The sequence below is a fragment of the Aulonocara sp. 'chitande type north' Nkhata Bay genome, linkage group LG6 (genome assembly GCF_057382095.1).
Source record: "Aulonocara sp. 'chitande type north' Nkhata Bay isolate Kocher_YH1m ecotype deep benthic linkage group LG6, A_spYH_male_GT1.1, whole genome shotgun sequence".
Classification (NCBI taxonomy): domain Eukaryota; kingdom Metazoa; phylum Chordata; class Actinopteri; order Cichliformes; family Cichlidae; genus Aulonocara; species Aulonocara sp. 'chitande type north' Nkhata Bay.
The window spans coordinates 16,852,919-16,875,826 of record NC_141349.1 but is presented as its reverse complement, the minus strand read 5'-3'; the positions used below and the strand labels follow the sequence as shown (position 1 = coordinate 16,875,826).

General features: G+C 40.3%; 1 pseudogene; it reads left to right on the top strand.

Annotated features, from left to right (window-relative positions):
• The first annotated feature begins 3,804 nt into the window (after window positions 1-3,804).
• On the top strand, window positions 3,805-21,820 carry LOC147327585 (uncharacterized; annotated as a pseudogene).
• The last annotated feature ends 1,088 nt before the right edge of the window (window positions 21,821-22,908 follow it).

Here is a 22,908-nt window from a genome sequence, read left to right as displayed (position 1 = left end):
TTCTTCCAAAATCAGTTTTCGAAGTATTTTCATGAACTTACTAATTCCTGAGCATTGCTGTAGATCTATAGTAAAACTATTCCACAGTTTTACCCCATAAATAGTGACACAAAAGGTTTTAACCTTTGACCGTGCTTTAAGAATCCTTAGATTCAATTTCCCCCTCAATTCATAGTCTCCTTCTCTGTCATAGAACATCCTCTGTATATTTCCTGGTAACATATTGTATCTGGCCTTGTACATAATTTTTGCAGTTTTATATTTTATAAGATCCATAAACTTCAGTATTTTTAATTTCAAAAACATGATGTTAGTATGGTCTCTAAATCCTGCTTTATTAATCATCCTGATTGCTTTTTTTTGAATTTTACATATTGGTTGAAGTGCAGTTTTATATGTGTTTCCCCAAATTTCCACACAGTATTCCAAATATGGCAATATAAGTGAACAATAAAGTACCCGGAGTGATTTGGAAGGCAAAAAATATTTAACTTTACTCAGTACGGAGATGCTTCTTGACAGTTTGGCTTGTATATGCTTTATGTGAGGTTTCCAGCAGATTTTGTTATCTATTATCACACCCAGAAATTTTGTATCCGAAACTTGCTCTATTTCAACATTGTTTACTAATAATTTTGCTCCTGCATCTTTTTTACAATTTCCGAATAACATAAATGTAGTTTTTTCTAAATTTAATGATAACTTATTTCTATCAAACCATGTTTTCAGTTTAATCATTTCTTGTGTGACAATTTCCAAAAGCTGCTGTAAATTCTCTCCAGCACAAAAAATATTTGTATCATCTGCAAATAGAATAAACTGTAGTATATCTGATGTTCTACATATATCATTGATATAGAGGATAAACAGCTTTGGTCCCAATACTGACCCCTGCGGAACTCCACAAACAATGTCCATACACTCTGATTGATATTCCCCAATTTTCACAAATTGCTGCCTGTCTCTCAAATAACTCTTTACCCATTCTAACACCACTCCTCTAATGCCGTAGTACTCCAGTTTATCAAGTAATATGTCATGATTAATTGTGTCAAAAGCTTTTTTTAGGTCAATGAATACACTAACTATACATTGTCTTTTATCTATATTGTTGGTGATATTTTCGATCAGTTCCATTAATGCCAATGATGTTGATCTATTTGATCTGAAACCATACTGACTATCCATTATTATTTTGTGTTTATCTATAAATTTGTCAAGTCTATTACTAAAGACTTTTTCCAGTATTTTTGAAAATTGAGAAAGTAGAGAGACAGGCCTATAATTTGTGAATTGGTGTCTGTCACCATTTTTAAACAGTGGTGTTACTTTAGCTGTTTTCATTTGTTTTGGGAATGTACCAGTTTGTAAGGACAAATTGCAAATGTGTGTTAAGGGTTTGGAAATGCCCTCTATCACTCTCTTAACGATTTCCATATCAATGTCGTCAGAGTCTGTAGAGTTTTTTGTTTGTGATTTCCCAACAATATCAATGATTTCCATTTCTTCCACCACCGTTAAGAACATTGAATGAGGATTGCGGTCAATGAGTCTAGTTTCTTTCTCTACAGAATCTGTTATATCAGGAATTGTTTCAGCCAAGTCTGGCCCAACACTTACAAAGAATTTATTGAACTCATTTACCACATCTCTCATATTAGTAATATTTCTATCATTATTTGCGAAATACGAAGGATAGTCTGCCTGCCCCGAGCCCTTTTTGATGATGGTATTTAATGTTTTCCAGATCCCTTTAATATTATTTTTATTCATAATCAGTAATTTTTCATAGTATTCCTTTTTACATGACCTGTATTTATTTTCAGCTTCTGTACTTCTGTTCATTATAAATTCTCTGTATAAGGTATTTTTCTTCTTACATGCATTTTGCAATCCTTTTGTAATCCATGGGCACGCTGCATATTTTTGTTTTTTACTATATTTCTTTACTGGGCAATGACTATTATATAACAGTTTAAATTTTCCTAAAAAAATCTCATAAGCTTTATCAATATTTTTTTCCTTATACAGCATCTCCCATTCTTGCTTGAGTAAATCACTTTTGAATGCGTTTATTGACTCTTCTGTTCTCACTCGTTTGTATTTTATTGTGTTTTCCTGTTTAACCTTCCTGTAATTGCTGTTATACACTATAAAAACAGGTAGATGATCACTGATGTCATTAATTAGGAGACCACTTATGGTTCTATTTTCTATTTCATTAGTAAATATATTGTCTATTAGGGTTGCCGACTGTGCTGTAATCCTGCTGGGTTTAGTGATCACTGGAAAAAGTCCCAAGCTATACACTGTATTAATAAATTCCTCTGTCGTTCTCTGCTTGTTTGGATTTAGTAGATCTATGTTAAAATCCCCACAAATGAACATGACTTTTTGATTTGTCCTAATGAATGTTTTATCTACCCACTCCTTAAAAATTTCAATATTAGAACCTGGTGTTCTATATATACAGCTTACAATGACATTTTTCTCTTTTCCCATACTAATTTCTATTGTTACACACTCTAATATATTATCCACCACCATCGACATTTTTCCCACCATACTGTATTTTAAATTTTTATCCACAAACAAGGCCACACCACCGCCATTCTTATTCTTTCTATTTGTAAGATTTAATTCATATCCATCTATTACAAAGTCCTCTCCTTTCTCTTTATTAATCCATGTTTCAGATACTGCAATCACACTGAATGGCTGTGTAAATTTGCTTAAATATTCCCTTATTTTGTGAAAATTTGCATATAAACTTCTACTATTAAAGTGGATTATAGATATTTTGCCGTCGACCTTGACAGTTTTGTTGAATTGTTCTTCAGTATGATAGTAGCAGGTATTTTTGATGTTAAAAAAGTTCAGTTCTGGATCAATGTCCTGCTCTGTGAAGTGTGTTTTGTATTCCGTGTTTACTGGTGAATTTATCTCCTGATTAGCAATCCTCTGTGGTAGCAATGTATAATTCCCAGATAATGAATTAATTGATTGTTTCATCCTTGAATACGTTACGCTTTAGCTTCCGTTGTTGTCTTCTATTACCTGCTTTGATGACTGTGGATTGTTTGTCCAGCTCCTTGCCTTTGTAGTCATGTGACCTGTTAATATTTTTCCAGATCCTGGATGCATTTGATGACCAGCACCTTGGCTTCCTCCGGTGTACCGTTGAGCTTTGTAAATATTTTACAGTTTGCAGTCCAGGTGTTCTGAATTTTACCCAGTTTCTTTAGGTATCGTGCTTTCTTCGCTATGTCAGCATTGGATTTGGTTAGATGGTCATTCATGTAGACGTTCGATCCTTTTAGTTTCCTCCCCTGCTTCAGCAGTGCATTCTTGTGTTTCCTGTTTACAAATCTTATGATGATAGCTGGTTTATCACTAGCATTTCTCCTGGGCAAGGGGTGGCATGCCTCCATGTTATTACAGTCCAAGTCGATCCCTTTCGACTGCAAGAAACCAGCTACTCCCATCCAGATCTCCTTGCTCCTCTTTACTGCCAGCAGTCACAGCCCGAGCATATGACCGGGGTTTTATGTACAGCCCTGTGATGATCACGTCGTTCATTCTGGTATATTGCTCCAGGTCCGCGACCCTGCTCTCCAGATAGACGATCCGTTTCTCCTTCTCTATATGAATATATAGATATTTTAAATGAGAATAAGAAAGAAAAGTATTTCTACTTTCTTGGTCAGATAACATGACCAAGAAAGTAGACTTTGTGCACTATTATAAATCCTCAAGCGATAATCCCCCCTTGGACTGTCTTGGTGCAAAACCAAGACATAAATCATGTCTCCTGGAAGGGGGAAGACGTATCACAGGCAGGGCACAGCGAGCTGAAATCTCTGAAACCGACTGGCCTTCACTTCCTACGAGACAGAGAAGCTCTTCTACCCCTGTATACGAGAGGAAACAGGACTGGACAACCATGAATAGGAAGGTTAACAACAAACCTTCAAAACAACTGAATGTGAAACTGCACAACAGATTTGCTCCACTATCAAAGGACCCTGGATATTGGACAATCATCCATCAAAAGTAGCGAAGTAAGGTCCGAAAATCTTTTGAAAAGTAAAAGGCCACAGGGAAAGCTCAAGGCTAGGCCTGAAACTCTGATTGTGGGTAACTCTGCCGTAAAGGATGTACAAAGGATGTGCGGTAAGAACACTAAAGTCCTCTGCTTTCCTAACGATATGGTCAACAACCTGAAGGAGAGAATTCTTCAAATTGCAGATGAATATCCAACTGTGACAAACATTGTTCTGCATACAGGGTCAAACGATGTGTCCAAACAACAGTCAGAGGTTCTGAAACGGGACTTTACTGGATTATTAAATACTGTAAACTCTCTGAATGCAGCTGTATTCGTCAGTGGACCTGTACCGCCGGTCAGAGGAGGAGACGAGAGATTCAGCAGGTTGTTTACACTGAATAAATGGCTTATATCAGCATGTGCTGACCACTCAGTGCATTTTATCAACAACTTTAATATTTTTTGGGAACGCAGGCATCTGTTTAAAGAAAATGGATTTAATTTTAACAAGTCAGGGGTGAAACTGTTCACCTCCAACTTGTTTTATTCCATACGTCATCCATCTGTGCTTGGTGCCAAGGCTGAGATAAACGAGGAGTTATCTCATAAAGAGGAACAAACAGTACTCCAAGAACAGACAAAGCCCAGCAGAAACCTTGAGGAGGAGCTCCATTTGCCCCCACCCGGGAAGAGCCTCAGAAAGGAGAGACATCTGAGGCAAGAAGAAGGGTCCCTATTTGCCTCCAACTCTCTCAACAACACCAACGACCAGGACCAGGGACCACGATCTTCCCCAGTCCCCCAAACCCCACACCCCTGTCAGGCCTGTCTGACTTTTTCGTACTGGGTACTAGCTAGCATGACGGAGTTTCTATACAGCTGGGTGGGTGCTATGATGTTGAACTTTATTTTGTTCATAAGGTTAGTTAGTAGAGTTGCCAAAAAAAACAGAATCGTCTCGTATTCAGAGAAAATATTAAGCGTTTCGTATTGAGGTGAAAAGGAACACAGTTTGTCCCGGACTTCAGCTACAGTGAAAAAGACACAAAGCTGGATTTATTCTATCTTTGCTGCACAGCTGCCTCTTCTTCTTTCATTCTCTCCCCCTCTCTCTCCTGATTCTACTTCAATCATGAAACTGATCAATGATCAGCTGATCGGCTTTTCTCTCTTGTTTGTTTATCACCCACTTTGCGCCAGAAAGAGGAAACCAGCGGATGTCACGTTAAACAACAGCAGCACGTTTAACCCTTTAAAGCCGGTCGGAGCGGACACGCTTCATTTTGCGTAACTATTTTTAAATCCTGGTAGCAATGCAACCACGTAAGCTAGCGCAATAATTTTTTTGGCATATGAAACCGGATGAGTTGTACTTACATCTTATGCCATCAGCTTGTCCTAGGTCACAGTTTCCTTCCACATATAGCTTTGCAAAAATTGCATAAAAAGCACTTGCAGCAACAAAAACATAATATTCCAGAAAAACGCTTTGCCGATCCGATCAGCTGTTTGTAACACTTCCTACGTCCATCAGCGTGAACTGTCGCATGTCCGCCATGACCTGCCGGAAACCGGAAGTGACGTCATTTTGCGCAAATGTAGTTTTTTTTACCATTGGGGCCTTATCGGCCTATACTTGTGTTTTTAAAAGTTATGTTTGACTTTATGACTTTCTGTGTCGTTTCTGGGATGCTTAGGACTCATATTGCACTGCTGGAAATAGTTTATTTTGATGCATATGCTGTTATTTTGCAAATTTCCATTATAATATTTATTTTAGTTTTTCCTGCAATATATGAAAATTGGTGTATTTCAAAAATAAAACTATGAAGACACTTAAAATAAATTTCCTGTGATGGGAAACTAGTTTGTGCAACTTTTTTGTATTTACAGTTTTGAGGGATAAGCCTCTTAAATTTCTCTAACTAGAAATATATGTTAAAAAAACAAAAACAATTTTCAATTTTTTTGTAGTTTATTGCACTTTTTTGCAATTTATGTAATTACTATGCACTTAATGCAGACATATTATTAAAGTTTGGGCTATAATGGTTGTATTGATGTATAGCAACTTGAAATGCTCCCAAAAATGGCTCCACAGCATGTAAAAATATAATATAAGCTCTGGCAGACTTGGTTCTATGGTAGGTCTTAAAGGGTTAACCTTGATCAGCTGTTCGTAAGGCAAGGCAAGGCAAGTTTATTTGTATAGCACAATTCAACAACAAGGTGATTCAAAGTGCTTTACAGAGACATTAGAAACAAAAAAAAATAAAAAGTATGATTTAAAATTGATTAAAACAAGCAAACAAACAAACTAACTAATTAACAAACAAACAAAACAGTATATAAAATCAAAACAGATAAAATCAGAACAGTAGATAAAATCAGTAGTTAAAATGTTAGTTTTGAAATTTAAGCTTAAAAGTGTGGATTTTGGTGCTTTATTCAAATGCAGCTGAGAACAGGTGAGTCTTCAACCTGGATTTAAATGAACTGAGTGTTTCAGCTGATCTGAGGCTTTCTGGGAGTTTGTTCCAGATATAAGGAGCATAAAAGCTGAATGCAGCTTCTCAGTGTCTGGTTCTGACTCTGGGAACTCATAAAAGACCGGATCCAGATGACCTGAGGGATCTGGAAGGTTCATACTGGGTCAGGAGGTCACTGATGTATTTTGGTCCTAAACCATTCAGAGCTTTATAGACCAGTATCAACTTTAAAGTCTATCCTCTGACGGACAGGCAGCCAGTGTAAAGACCTCAGAGCTGGACTGATGTGGTCCACTTTTTTGGTCTTAGTGAGGACTCGAGCAGCAGAGTTCTGAATGAGCTGTAGTTGTCTGACTGATTTTTTAGGTAGACCTGTAAAGATGCTGTTACAGTAATCAAGCCTACTAAAGATGAATTCATGGACTAGTTTTTCCAGGTCCTGTTGAGACATCAGATCTTTTATTCTTGATATATTCTTGAGGTGATAGTAAGCTGATTTTGTTATTGTCTTAACGTGTTTTTCTAAGTTTAGGTCTGCATCCATCACTACACCCAAATTTCTTGCCTGGTTTGTGGTTTTTAGGTGTATAGATTGAAGTTCTCTGGTGACCTGTAATCGTTTTTCTTTGGCGCCAAAGACTATTACCTCAGTTTTGTTTTTGTTTAGCTGGAGAAAATTGTGGCACAACCAGTCATTAATTTGCATTTACAAAGAGCCTGTACAGGGCCTCGGTCTCCTGGTGACATTGTGATATATATTTGTGTGTCATCTGCATAGCTGTGGTAGTTTATTTTGTTGTTCTTTATAATCTGTGCCAGTGGGAGCATGTAAATGTTAAACAGAGGGGGTCCCAAGATGGAACCTTGGGGAACTCCACATGTGATACTTGTCTGCTCAGATGTGAAGTTACCTTTTGATACAAAGTATTTCCTGTTTTCTAAGTATGTTTTGAACCAGTTTAGTACAGTTCCTGAAAGACCTGCCCAGTTCTCCAGTCGTTTGAGTAATATGTTGTGGTCAACTGTATCAAATGCTGCACTGAGATCCAGTAAAACTAAGACTGACATTTTTCCACTGTCTGTGTTCAGACATATGTCATTGAACACTTTGGTCAGAGCGGTTTCAGTGCTGTGGTTCTGTCTAAAACCTGACTGGAAGGCATCATAGTAGTTATTCTGTTTTAAGAAGTAATTGAGCTGTTGAGAAACTGCTTTTTCAATGATCTTACTTAAAAATGGGAGATTTGAGATCGGCCTGTAGTTGTTCATTTGTGTCTTGTCAAGATTGTCCTTTTTCAGTATAGGTTTTATTACAGCAGTTTTTCGTGGTTCCGGAAACTCACCTGATATTAAAGAAAAGTTGACGATCTGTAACAGGTCTGACTCTAAAGTCTTTGAGACCTTTTTGAAAAAACTTTTTGGCAGGACATCTAAACAGCAGGAGGAGTTGTTCAGTTGACCTAAGATGTCCTCCAGGTCTTTGCTGTTAATAGGGTCAAACTGTTTCATGGTGTTTAAACAGTTTTTCAGTGGACACAGTACATAGTCTGGATCTGCTGTTGATGTACCAATTGCTTGTCTAATCTTTTGGATTTTTTCTGTGAAGAATTTGGCAAAGTCATTGCAGGCCATGGTCGAATGAAGTTCAGCTGCCACTGACACAGGAGGGTTTGTTAGCCTGTCAACTGTAGAAAATAAGACCCGAGCATTACGACTGTTTTTAGTGATGATGTCAGAGAAGTAGGACCTTCTTTTTCTCCATCTGCGCTCAGCTTTCCTACACTCTCTTTTTTCATTTTTCACTAGTGTGGAGTTTCTCCATGGAGACTTTTTCCTTCCAGAGATAACTTTCACCTTAATGGGAGCAATTGTAGCCATTACATTTAACATTTTTGCATTGAAGCTATTGACGAGCTCATTGACTGAACCTCTGGACAGGTCAGGTGTTAATGGGAAGACCTGGTTAAAGATCTCACTACTGTCTTCAGTTATACACTGTTTTGTGATCACTGCTGTTGATATATTTGTGTGGGCTGAGATTTTACTTTCAAAGAAAACACAGTAATGATCAGACAGGCCCACATCAGACACAGTAATGTTTGAAATGCTCAGGCCCTTGGAGATCAGTAGGTCAAGAGTGTGTCCTCTATTATGTGTGGCCTCTGTTACATGCTGAGTCAGCCCAAAGTTGCCCACAGTGTTACTCAGGTCTTTAGTCCCTTTGTCCTGAGGGTTGTCCACATGGATGTTAAAATCCCCAACAATAATTACACAGTCGAAATCAACACAGATCACAGACAGCAGTTCATTGAGGTTATTAAAAAGTCTGTGCAGTATTTGGGAGGCCTGTAAACATTAAGAAACACAACTTTGGATGGGGCCTTCAGCTGTAAAGCCTAGGGCTGCTCGATTATGGCAAAAATGATAATCACGATTATTTTCACTGAAATTGAGATCACGATTATTTGACTATATTTATTTCATCCGCCAGAGCTTATATTATTTTTTTACATGCTGTAGTGCCATTTGTGGGAGCATTTCAAGTTGCTATACATCAATACAACTGTTATAGCCCATATTTTAAAAATGTGTATGCATTAAGTCCATAGTAACTACATTAATTGCAAAAAAGTGCAATAAACTACAAAAAAATTGAAAATCGTTTTTGTTTTTACATATATTTCTACTTGGAGAAATTTAAGAGGTTTATCCCTCAAAACTTTAAATACAAAAAAGTTGCAAGAAATAGTTTACAACAACAGGAAATTTATTTTGAGTGTCTTCATAGTTTTATTTTTGGAGATACAGCAATTTCTATATACTGCAGGAAAAACAAAAAAACTATCCTATGATGCAAATTTGCAAAGAATGTGCATGTGCATCAAAATAAACTATTTCCAGCAGTGCAATTCGAGTTCTAAGGCCTACAAGTAAAAAACTAGATTTTCCGCAAAAATGACGTCACTTGCGATAGTTCACGTTGACGTCTTTTTCAATGTGGGAAGTGTTAAGAACAGCTGATCGGATCGGCAAAGCGTGTTTCTGGAATATTATGTTTTTGTTCCTGCAAGCGCTTTTTATGCAATTTTTGCAAAGCTATATGTGGAAGGAAACCGTGACCGAGGACAAGCTGATGGCATAAGATGTAAGTACAACTCCTCTGGTTTCATATGGAAAAAAATTTATTGTGCTAGCTTAGCGTTCAGGTTCTATAGGGATTTAAAAATAGTTACACAAAACGAGCATGCTGCTCTGACCGGCTTTAAAGGTTTAACAATAACAATGTATTGAATAATGACTTTAAAAAATAATATAAAATAGTGTGCAAATACTGATAACAGTGCAAATGTTTGCAATATAAGAAATAAATGAAAAATGTGAACTTTGCAGTGTTGCTCTGTGGTGCAGCTACGACACCATAGCAAAGTTTACACACTGTGTCTACTTGATCCACGTCTGACTCCGCGAAGCCATAATGTTTCCACACCACTTAAGTTTTTTTTTTTTTTTTACCTCTCTTTTCAACCAACGGCAGTCCACTCCTCTCCAAATAACTTCTGCTTAGCTTTCCGAGCTTCCCTCGGGTCCTCTTAATTGTTGTGACGCGTGTTCGAAATGCAGAGCAGTGCGCTTGATTTGCCACATGGAGCAGCGCGAACGTAAAGCATGAGGGAGGGGCTAATAATCGGCTCAGTCATTTTTAATGATCGTTGAAAGCCCAGATCGTAATCGTGATTAAAATTCGATTAATTGAGCAGCCCTAGTAAAGCCACATATTCAAAAGACTGAAAACTTCCAGGAGATAGCTGCTTACATTGAAATGATTCATTAAATAAGACAGCAACCCCCCCTCCTCTCCTGCTCACCCTGGCCTCACTGATAAAACTGTAGTTAGGAGGGGTCGTCTCGATGAGAACAGCTCCACTGTTACTTTGGTCCAACCAAGTTTCAGTTAAAAACATAAAATCAAGGCTGTGTTCAGTGATTAAATCATTAATTAAAAATGTTTTCCCAGCTAAAGATCTAACGTTTAATAAAGCCAACTTAAGTGTTTTAGAGGCATTACTTGTCCCCTCATGTTTGGGAGCAGTCTGTGACACACAAGGTATGTTTACTATATTTAAAGATCTTTTAGAGTGCAGCTCTCTGTGTTTTGACCAGGCCACATGTCTCCTGTCACCTAAAAGTACAGAGATTTTAAAACCTTCTAGTAAACAGGGTCCCAGCTTCTCCTGGGAAAAGTCACCACTGCCATAATCTTCGCAGCCCAGACCGTCCACACATCAGACTGCCGGGACAGAGCATGAAGGTGGTAAGGAGGAACTAAGGGGGCGAGGCTGGACAATGTGACTTCGATTGCTCTGTTGAGGGTGGGGCTCGATAGCGAACCTTTGGCTGCTCTGGTGGGGGGTTTATGGGGGACAAAAAGGGATTGGGCGGGGGGATAGATCTGAGCCCAGCATTGACCCGCTCCATCATCTCCTCAGTGAATTTCAGGTGTGGGGAGGAGGGAGAAAGGTAGGGGGAGGAGGGTGATGGCCTGTCAGCACAACGAAAATAAACTACACCTAAACTTGATTTATATCTGACCCAGATAGACTGCAGGTCATAACTTCTTACCTGAAGTTCAGTTCACCTGACACTCGGACCAGCGTCATGGTGGTAACTAGAGCAGGGCGATATGGCCAAAAATATTTATCACGATATATATTTGAAAATGTGCGCTAACGATATACCTGACGATATAATTGATGCGAGACAAAATACAACTCCACAACATTACTAGCGCAAAAAGACAACCTTCCATTTATTTTCACTTAAACAAGAAGCTGGTTTTTATGTACATTAAAGCTTTATAAAAATTTAACAGTGCAAATGCAAATTCCTTGCTGAAAGTTTAACCAAAAGGCATTTTCAGTAGAAATGGGCTGACATATCCTGAGCATAACCATGTATAATATCTACTGAAGTTAAAAAGAGGTGCTTTGCAACATTAAACTGCAGTGTGCAGTACATATTTTTCGGACCATAAGGTGCACGGGATTATAAGGCACATTAAGCGAAACAAAGCAGTCAGATAAATCACACTTTATTAAACTGATTCTTCTTGCTTCCTCCACTTCTGTACCATTGATTCATTAATGTTGAATTCTCTGGCACCTGCTCTATTCCCATGTTGTTGCAGTATATTAATGACTAACCTTGTATTGTGGATGGATTATCTCAGTTGTTCTCCTGACTGAAGTTTGGTCCGTTTACAGCATCCTGCCATGCGATTGCATTTGTCTCTAACCATGAGGAACCTTCACGTTAACTTTTATAAGTGGAAAAAGTGTTAGTGTTCGTCCTCCAGCTTCACTGTTTATGTTATGCTAACATAGCTGTGTCGCTAGCGATCACGTAGCACATAATTATATACCAGCTAGCCCAACTTCAGTAACCCTACAAACGTCACTGCTGTTTATTTTCCTGTCTTCATTTATGTTGGAAGTGATAACAGAGCTGTACGTTTGATTTTTTTCAGAAATCTCTCAGTCAGAACATGCAATATCATGCTTAGGTAACTAGCGAAACTAGCGAGCTAACTTCCGCTAGCTTCCTGCTAACTTCTAACTCCGTTAAATGTAATACATTTTGTTTTCATGGATGCCTGTGTGGCAGGATGAATGTTATCCCTCGGTCCAACCCACTTTCAGCCTGGCCCATTAGGGGGCGCTGGTATAAATAGTGGCCATTTGAGTGTCTCTGGGTCGCTTGCCTGTGATCTCCTTTTTGGTCACCTGACTTCCTCTTGGTGTGGTAGAGATCATTTGCGGGTTACTCCTCTGAAGTCTCCATCGTGGCTGGTCGTAGCTATAGAAGCCTCCTCTGAGCTATTCTGCTTACGTTCTATGACACGGCTTACTTGGTACGTAATCAACTTTTGTTACGCTCTCTGCCTTCTGTTGTTCTTTTATAGTAATTATTTATTATGTTTCGCAGGAAGTGTGGGCCTTAGTTTTGCGCCAAGCTACGTGAACTGAAGTGCTGCTGTTTTGCCTTGCTGTGCTTTTATCGTCTGTTCCCGTTGTGAGATTTCTTTCCCTGCTGCTGTCAGCTTTTACAGTGGACGCCGGCGTGGACAACGGCCATATGCATGCCGGTTATCGGAGTCAGCTGGCGTGCATATTGATTGACTGTTAACTTGTCGTCGTGTGACGGCAAGTTGGAGCAGTACGGCGATTCCGTTTGCTCCAGATTTTAGAGTTTTATCCAGATTGTATGTTGTTTTATTGCTTTTGATTTGTAGTTTGGATTTTTGTTACACCACTGGTGGGAGGCCCTTTTTCTAGCTGTAGATCACCAGTGTGGTCTTGCAGTTGGGTTATCCCCCGGTGCTACACATTAGTTTGTTGTAATATATTAAAATTTTCTTTGTTTCTTTTATTCAGATGCGGAGTGCCGACGTGGAGGAGACTAGGGTGCCTTGGTGGTGGGATCCCTTGAGTGTACACACCTGCCTTGTTTAGTTTATTAGTGTGAGTGTGTGTGATAGTGTGCTGCACTTGTGTTTTGGGTGTGTTTTCTTTCTTTAGTTTGTGTGTGGCATCCCTGCCCCTCCACTGGTAAGCCTCAGCTCTGAATACCTTTTTAAGCATATTTGTACTTGAATATTTATGATTGTGCTTTTATATGGTGTTTTAAATAATTATTAATAAATTGTGAATTTGTTGATCATTGAACCTCGTCTCTGGATTGAGTATAGCGAACCTAAGTGCCTTTCTGGTGATTTAGTGTTACTTTCAGTATTCTCTGGGTGAAATTCCCAGGGTGGCGTTGTCTTTTTAAAACTGCAAAGAGTATTTACTTTATATCCCATCCTCGTCTCGCCACACCTGGAAGTTAAACTTCATAGTTACACCTGGTAAAGCAGCAATGCTGATCGTTTTATTAAAGATGAAAGAATTTAGACAGTTTTTAACTCTCAGTGATGCTGCAGTGTTGTTTGACCTGAAGCATACGGAGTTTAGGACCCAGATTACTCCCAGATTTAAGAGCATCTTAGTCCGACAAATACGACAATAACGACGGCCGCTTGCATGTTCTGCAAAAAAATGTGCTTTGTCATGTATCTGACAGACAAACACCAAACCAGTTCCACATCACTGAAGTTGCACCATTTTTACAAACCAATTCTGGTTTCACTCAACAATCGGCCATGTGCGTATGAAAACAAAGGCACTGCGCATGCGCGTTTTACTCATATTCTATCGCGATATTTCATTTTCCTATCGTTGCCTAACATTATACCGGTATTACCGTAAACGGTATAATATGGCCCAGCCTTAGTGGTAACCCCCGAACCATCTTGTGGACACCAGAGGTGAAAGGAGCCATCAGACTGAAGAAGGAGTCCTATAATGTTTGGTTAACCTGTGGGACTTTAAAGGCAGTCGATGGGTGCCAGCAGGCCAAGCGGAATGCATCTTGGTCAGTGGCTGAAGCAAAAGCCTCTCCCTTAGATAGGGTGAGGAGCTCGGCCATTCGGGAGGGGCTTAGAGTAAAGCCGCTACTCCTTCACATAGAAAGGAGTCAGTTGAGGTGGTTCAGGCATATCGTTAGCTTCATAGCATAAGTGCCTAAGTCATTGACTTAGTCAAATGACTTAGGCAATTATGCTATGAAGCTAACGATATGTCAAGGATGCCTCCTGGTTGAGGTGTTTCAGACATGTCCCACCAGGGAGGAGGCTGCTGCCCTCACAATCTGGCCTCGGATGAGGGGAAGAAAATAGATGGATCTGTACTTCTACTTAAGGTCTCTCCGAGTGATTTGGCTTTCTCCCACATCCAAAGACTTGCATCGGGTTAGGTTAATTATGTACGTCTACTTCAGAATTTATGAACTTTTGCTACCTGCATTTATAACTAATCATTAGTTAAGATCTTCCACTTGCTTCTTTCTACACAACGGTCTGCTGTTACCCCAGTCCAAATCTGTAAATGTGTCGTGCACTTTACATCACAAATGACATGAATAAATGTCACTGTGAACAGATGGGGACCCACACAGTGTTCAGTTTGTCTTTTTTATTTATGTTTGTGGGTTGGCACCGCCACGTTCTCCACATTTTTCAGCTGACTCCACAACACTTCTCTCCCATTCTGGTGTCACTAAAAGGGACGCAACTTAATTAGGGAGATAAGGAACAGCAGCCCCATCAGCCTCCCTGGCACTGCCCCTTGAGCCCGCTGCTCCACCCCTCCCCTGCAGCATACCCCAAAGACCACATCCCTGCCACCGTCTTATAATAACAAGGCAAGTTCTTCTCAGTTTCAACACTTCACATTTTTCTAGACACACTTGATACTGATTGGCCAGTCTGAATACTGGTAGTATGAGATGATACCTGGACAATACAGAGGTTGCACAGGTGATCCAACTCCTCCAGGCATAGCTGGACTGGCCATCGGGCATACCGGGCATTTGCCCGGTGGGCCGCTGGCGATTTTTTGTTTTTATGGGCCGATGGATTTTTTTAATTTTTTTATTTTTTTTTAGGAAGGGTATCTATAATGAAAGGTGTTGGATTGGCCAATTGGTCATGATCGACTCTGGGCTGGACCAATTACAGCCGAGGAGGCCGGATGCACCCTCCCCCTTGTTTAGCAATCACGTGATTTTTGCGCATTGCATGCCGGGAACTAGTGGCAAAACAATCCAAGTACCGCATCAAATGCAAGCATTTGCAGCAACGCAAAACGTTCATTCTCCAGTTCCAACACCTTCTTGTTTTTTCTTTGCCGCACAAAAAAGGAATGTACAAAACAAAAGGAGAACAATGCCGGTCCGTACAAAGACAGACTCGACGAAAAGACGAAGAAAAGATACGAGGAAAAATCAAAGGAGTGAAAGAGTCAGACCCTTACGAGCACACAGAGTGGACAAAAGACGTTAGCGTGCTGCCCAACTTTCACCACGCTCATATTTATAATTATACGGTTCTTGGAGTGAGTGCATACACTCATGAAGTTTAGTAACTTCAGGTCACTGCAACAAGCCCAGGTACAGTTTACCGACGGATGGGTACAGGACCTTGAAATGCACCGTGTAGAACGAAAGACCACGGTAAGAACAAAGGTAAGTTTACCAGTCTCACAAATCGTCTTCATGAATACACATTCGTTAACAGTTTATTAATATAACCTTTGAGCTCAACGGTAATTAATTAGTAGTGGAAATAATTTCTGGTAGCATTACAGAAATGTAGCAGTGACAATAATATTGTATGTTGTAATCACACTGGACAATTAGTGATACAAAACAACTGTTTTATCCTGTGAATAAAAGTATATGTTTTTGTCAATGTACCATGGTAATAATAGAAGCGAAACGCAATATTGTGTCAGGACAGTTCACTATTTATGCACAATAAACAAAGGAGCATAGCGCGACAATTTCTGTTCAGCGCCAGACTTGCTTGTAACCTATATCACCAATTATGTTAAGAAAAATGACGTATTAACGACTACAAAACTCTGACCTTTGTGGGAATGCTTGGAGCAGACTAACATGTGAGCTGGAGTGTTCTGAGACGTTATATTTGGTATATCCAGACCATCCGTCGGCTCTTACTTCGGAAACATGGCTTAAAAAATTTCTCTTCAACGACGTAATCCGATAAAAATAAAAAAAAACGATCTCTTTACCCGTCGGCTTCCCGTGGCTGTCATGCGACCGGCTATTGCAGTTAATAATACAACAGCTTGTTGCCATTTTCTGTGTTTCTTTTTATCGCTGTGTAACCGAGTTCAATTGAAAGCCTGCGTGCACTAGTACCTATTGCCACAAGTTCCCAGAATCCTTTGCGGTTTTACCCCTGAATGACGTCACATTTTCAATCTTTATCCTGGTGGGCCGGTCTCTAGTCAAAATGCCCGGGCCGATTTTTTGTCCCAGTCCAGCCTTGACTCCAGGATGACACATCAATACACGTCATTGCCAGGTTTTGCAGTGTCTCCCACCATAGTCTTAAGAGCATGGAGGAGATTCCAGGAGACAGTTACTTCTGGAGAGTTGGACAGGTCCAGTTTGATTCCAGTTTGGGGCCTTTCTGCGTGGAGCTTACGTATTATTCCCATGTCTGTGTGGGTTCTCTCTAGGTCTCTCTAACTAATATGGCTTTCTCCCACATCCAAAGACTTGCATGGGGTTAGGTTAGTTATGTACTTCTACTTAAGTACAGAATGTACGAACTTTTGTCACCTCTGTTTGTAACCAATCATTAGTTAAGATCTTCCACTTGGTGCTTCTTTCTACACAACAGTCTGCTGTTACCCCAGTCCAAATCTGTAAATGTGTTGTGCGTGTTACATTACACAAACTAAATTAATAAATGTCATATAATAATAACAATGCCAGTTCTTGTCAGTTTCAACACTTCATATTCTTCTTGATACACTTGATACTCACTTCATAGTCCTTGTACTATTTCTAGTGCAACAGGATATAAGGGTTTAAGTAATATGAAAAATCTTTTATTTTATTTACACAATACCTGGTGTTCTTGAAATAGGGTTATATCCCAGAATCTCTCTGTAAGATAGAGATGGAAATTATTACTAAATCTAAGTCATGGAAAAACTGCAGAAAAAATAAATGAAGACCTAGAAAAGCAGTGGATATTGTCACATGAACGTGTAAGAGTAATCAAGTGGAAGTCCTTGTTTATTTACAAATGAAGTCAAGTGAGAGGGATCTTACAGTTTATTAAAAAAGGAAAGATCACCTCACATGAGAGATGAGGGCAGACTGATAAAAAGTGTGTGACTGTGCCTGTGTGCGTGCAGTTGGCTTGCTTGCTGCTTGGTTGGCATATTCTCAGTTGGATGAGAGGACATTTATGTGATGTCAGCACGCATTAACCTCGCTGAAAATACATCGGAAACAAACAGGGACACATGTGCCCAGATCCCACCAGCTCTAAGTAACAAGCCTCTGGAAGGAAAGGCTATGCTGGTCAACACAGAAGTAATCCAAAAATAGAAATAGAAAGATGAAAGTGGCTTCTTGGTTAAAGAGGAAACACAGGCTCTCTCTTGCATTGATAAATAAATGCAGTGAACTGAGGGACAAGGCTAATTGAAGGAATTGTTGTGCAAAAGCAATTAGCAACTATACATGCCAACTATACTAGATACAATGGCAAGTTACTTGGCCATTGGCTAAAATGAGAATTTGTTGGTTTCTAAGTACATAAATGATCAGTCATGTGTTAAACTAAGCATGCAACTCAAAGCAAAGAATGAAATACAGTATTAACAGCAACAGGTCTACTTGTTTACATTTATACATACATACTAAATCTGGATCCACCAAGATTAACTGGAAAATGTCCTTGGATAAGAAGAGGACAACTTACACTGCTCAAAAAAGCATAAAAACAAGTCACTTCTGGAATATTGATTTGGTCAGAGGTTTTTTTTTAAATCAGTTTCAGCTTTGGTGTTAATTAAATTAACAACAGGTGCACTAGAGGGGCAACAATGAGACAACACTCCAAACAGGAATGACTTTGCAGGTGGAGGACACTGACATTTTCCCCTCCCCGTATTTTCTGACTAGCTTTGCATTTAATTATGGCCAGTGGTAATACCGGTAGTATGAGATGATACCTGGACCCTACAGAGGCTGCACAGGTGATCCAGCTCCTCCAGGATGACACATCAAAACTATGCTGGCAGACACTGCAAACCTTCCAGCAATTACATGTATTAAGAGCGTGGAGGCGATTCCAGCAGACAGGCAGTTACTCCTGGAGAGTTGGATAGGGCTGTAGAACGTCACGGTTCTGGGTCGGTTCGACTCAGTATTTTGAGTTCTACTGTTTTGGTTATTTTTGAATGATTGTTGTGTTTTTCGGGTGCTGTGATTATGATTATTATTATTATTATTATAATTTCATGTTTCTGTTTATTCGTGTTTCAGGATTTGTGCCTCATGTTTAGCATTGAGTTCCATGTGTTATATTCGGTCTGTCTCTCAGTGTCTAGTCTGCATCCTTGTGTAGTGATCTCTTGTTTCCTGTTTTATTGTGAAGGTCTGCGTCTCATGTGAGTGTATTCAGTTTTACCTCCGTTGTCTCGTCTCGTTAATGACTCCCAGCTGTGTCCCCCACCTGTGTGTAATCTCCCTGTGTTTCTCTGAGTGTATTTAAGTCGTGTCTTCTGTTGTTGTAGTCGCTGCTTCGTCTGGGTATCCATCGTATTTCATCCGTGTGTTCTTCCTGCTGTCCGTCATCACTTACCTCCGCCCATCCTTCTTCATGTTCGTGTCCTGGTTCGTGTTTTGTAGTTTAGTTGTTCCCAGTTCAGATAGTCTGCAGTCCAGTTTACCGTTTTTCTATTTTGTACTTTACTTTCAATAAACCACCTTCACACCTTTACAAGTGCCTGCGTTTGGATCCTACTTCATTATCTCCACACGGCTCACTTCACTCGCTGTGACAGTAGAAGGTCCAGTTTGATTCCAGTTTGGGGCCTTTCTGTGTGGAGCTTGCATACAGGGAGTGCAGAATTATTAGGCAAGTTGTATTTTTGAGGAATAATTTTATTATTGAACAACAACCATGTTCTCAATGAACCCAAAAAACTCATTAATATCAAAGCTGAATGTTTTTGGAAGTAGTTTTTAGTTTGTTTTTAGTTTCAGCAATTTTAGGGGGATATCTGTGTGTGCAGGTGACTATTACTGTGCATAATTATTAGGCAACTTAACAAAAAACAAATATATACCCATTTCAATTATTTATTTTTACCAGTGAAACCAATATATCATCTCCACATTCACAAATATACATTTCTGACATTCAAAAACAAAACAAAAACAAATCAGCGACCAATATAGCCACCTTTCTTTGCAAGGACACTCAAAAGCCTGCCATCCATGGATTCTGTCAGTGTTTTGATCTGTTCACCATCAACATTGCGTGCAGCAGCAACCACAGCCTCCCAGACACTGTTCAGAGAGGTGTACTGTTTTCCCTCCTTGTAAATCTCACATTTGATGATGGACCACAGGTTCTCAATGGGGTTCAGATCAGGTGAACAAGGTGGCCATGTCATTAGTTTTTCTTCTTTTATACCCTTTCTTGCCAGCCACGCTGTGGAGTACTTGGACGCGTGTGATGGAGCATTGTCCTGCATGAAAATCATGTTTTTCTTGAAGGATGCAGACTTTTTCCTGTACCACTGCTTGAAGAAGGTGTCTTCCAGAAACTGGCAGTAGGACTGGGAGTTGAGCTTGACTCCATCCTCAACCCGAAAAGGCCCCACAAGCTCATCTTTGATGATACCAGCCCAAACCAGTACCCCACCTCCACCTTGCTGGCGTCTGAGTCGGACTGGAGCTCTCTGCCCTTTACCAATCCAGCCACGGGCCCATCCATCTGGCCCATCAAGACTCACTCTCATTTCATCAGTCCATAAAACCTTAGAAAAACCAGTCTTGAGATATTTCTTGGCCCAGTCTTGACGTTTCAGCTTGTGTGTCTTGTTCAGTGGTGGTCGTCTTTCAGCCTTTCTTACCTTGGCCATGTCTCTGAGTATTGCACACCTTGTGCTTTTGGGCACTCCAGTGATGTTGCAGCTCTGAAATATGGCCAAACTGGTGGCAAGTGGCATCTTGGCAGCTGCACGCTTGACTTTTCTCAGTTCATGGGCAGTTATTTTGTGCCTTGGTTTTTCCACGCGCTTATTGCGACCCTGTTGACTATTTTGAATGAAACGCTTGATTGTTCGATGATCACGCTTCAGAAGCTTTGCAATTTTGAGACTGCTGCATCCCTCTTCATGATATCTCACTATTTGACTTTTCTGAGCCTGTCAAGTCCTTCTTTTGACCCATTTTGCCAAAGGAAAGGACGTTGCCTAATAATTATGCACACCTGATATAGGGTGTTGATGTCATTAGACCACACCCCTTCTCATTACAGAGATGCACATCACCTAATATGCTTAATTGGTAGTAGGCTTTCGAGCCTATGCAGCTTGGAGTAAGACAACATGCATGAAGAGGATGATGTGGACAAAGGTCTCCAGGTCTCCCACAGCCAAAGACTTGCATGGGGTAAGGTTAATTATGTACTTCCATTTAAGTACCAAAGAAAAGTCATTCAGCTTTACTTCCAGTGTTTAACAAAAGGATTGCATTATTTTTCATATATAAATTAAAGACATTCTCATACAACAAAGGCAAACTCACAGTACTATCACAGCTGCAATTAAAATGGCAAATGATATTACTGTTGCACTTGATAAGAAACAACACTGTGCATCCCTTTTTATTGATTTGTCAAAAGCATTTGACACTGTTGATCATTGTTTTTTAAAACTCCAGTCAGGACTCTGAGAGAGCAGTGGCATGGTTCTCAAATTACCTCAGTAATAGGTCTCAGTGCATTAAATCTGATCATCTATGTTCTGAATTTGCTACAGTGCACAACGGAGTGTCACAGGACTCTGTATTAGGTCCCCTTCTATTTATCATTTCCGTAAATGTGCCAGATGCAACCTTGCACTTCTATGCTGATGACACAGTTATTTACAGCTGTGGTTCAACTCTTGTCCAAGCCATCGACTTCTTGCAGAAAGCCTTTTTTTTTTTTTTTTTTTTGCTGTCCAGCACTCATTACTTCAGCTTAAACTTGTCCTCAATGCAGACAAAACAAAGCTCATGTTGTTTTCTAAATCAAGAAAATGGGCCCAAACAATTCCATCAGTAACCACTCTTGAAGGTAATAAAATAGAGTTGATTCACACGTATAAATATATAAATTTTGACTGATGACTCACTCACCTTCAAACCACATGTAGAGAATCTTGTGAAAAATTTGAAGGTAAAACTGAGATTTTATTTTCAAAATAAGTTGTGTTTTTGTTTTAATACAAAGAAGCGGCTTGTTGCTGCAACATTTTTACCTGTGCTGGATTATGGAGATATTCTATACATGAATACTTTTGCTCAATGTCTTCAAATGGTTGATACTGTGCATCATGCTTCTCTGAGGTTCACAACAAACCGTAAATCTCAGACTCACCATAGTGACAACGCTACGCCACGCGACTCCTCTCCGGTCAAGAGGCAAAGGTGCCGCGCGTGTCCCAGGAGCAAAGACGTCAAGACGAAGATCCTGTGCCGCGAGTGCCGAGCGCACGTGTGTACAAACTGCGCCGTCACGTACTGTCCCAACTGCGCCGCTTCTTCTTCCCGCGCCGCCGCTCCCCGGACGCCACCGACGCCGTGATAACACAAGCGCCCCAACGGTGGTCCCCTAGCGACCCCCCCCCACCCCACCCTATCATCATCATCATCATCATCATAACACAATATATGCCCCCGGGGGGGGTCCTAGCGACCCCAAACCTATCATCATCATCACATATGCCCCGTGGGGGTCCTAGTGACCCCAACCCTATCATCATCATCATCATCATCATCATCATCATCACATATGCCCCGTGGGGGTCCTAGCGACCCCAAACCTATCATCATCATCATCATCACCATCATCATCATCATCATCACATATGCCCCGAGGGGGTCCTAGCGACCCCCACCCTAATCATCATAAAACACACATATCCCCCCCCCCCAGGGGGGTTACCAAGACCCCCCCCCATCGCCACCATCATCATGATCATCATCATCACCACCATCATCATCAATACCATCCTAATAACAACACACACACACACACACTCATCATCATCATCATCATCATCATCATCAATACCATCCTAATAACAACACACACACACACACACACACCTCGGGGGGTCACCACGACCCACGCCCCGAGAACAGGCGGGCGCACAAGGGTTAAGCCTCAGACCTTCCCGGCTGACGCTAGCAAATGCTAATGTTAGCTTCTGATTTGGCATGCTAAAGTAAAGACTTTTAGCTAGCTGACCAGCATAGATTATTTCGGTGGTTAACAGACTGTAGTGGTAATATTATTGAAAGTATAGTTTCACCTCAGCACATTGTTACGTCCCTCTGCAGCCCCTAATCTGCTCAGTGTGTTCAGCTGGTGCTAATTGGCCACACCTAGTCAGGTGTGGATAAAAGCATACCTGAAGCAAGCTTTCCGGGGAGCTCACTAGTCTTTGCCTTGGTGGCACCAGCAATTTTAGCCAACCTGATAGTCCATTTTAAGATAAACCTCTTTTCACCTACACTCTGGTATTCGTCTCCTTTTTTTATGTTGCGGCTTTTGAGCCGGGTCGTAACATAAGTGGGGGCTCATCCAGGAGCTTTGGACATTTTAGTGGAGACTGGATGTCAGTTTGTTTTGCTTTTAAGTGGGTGAGTGATGGTGGTCACTGTAATTGA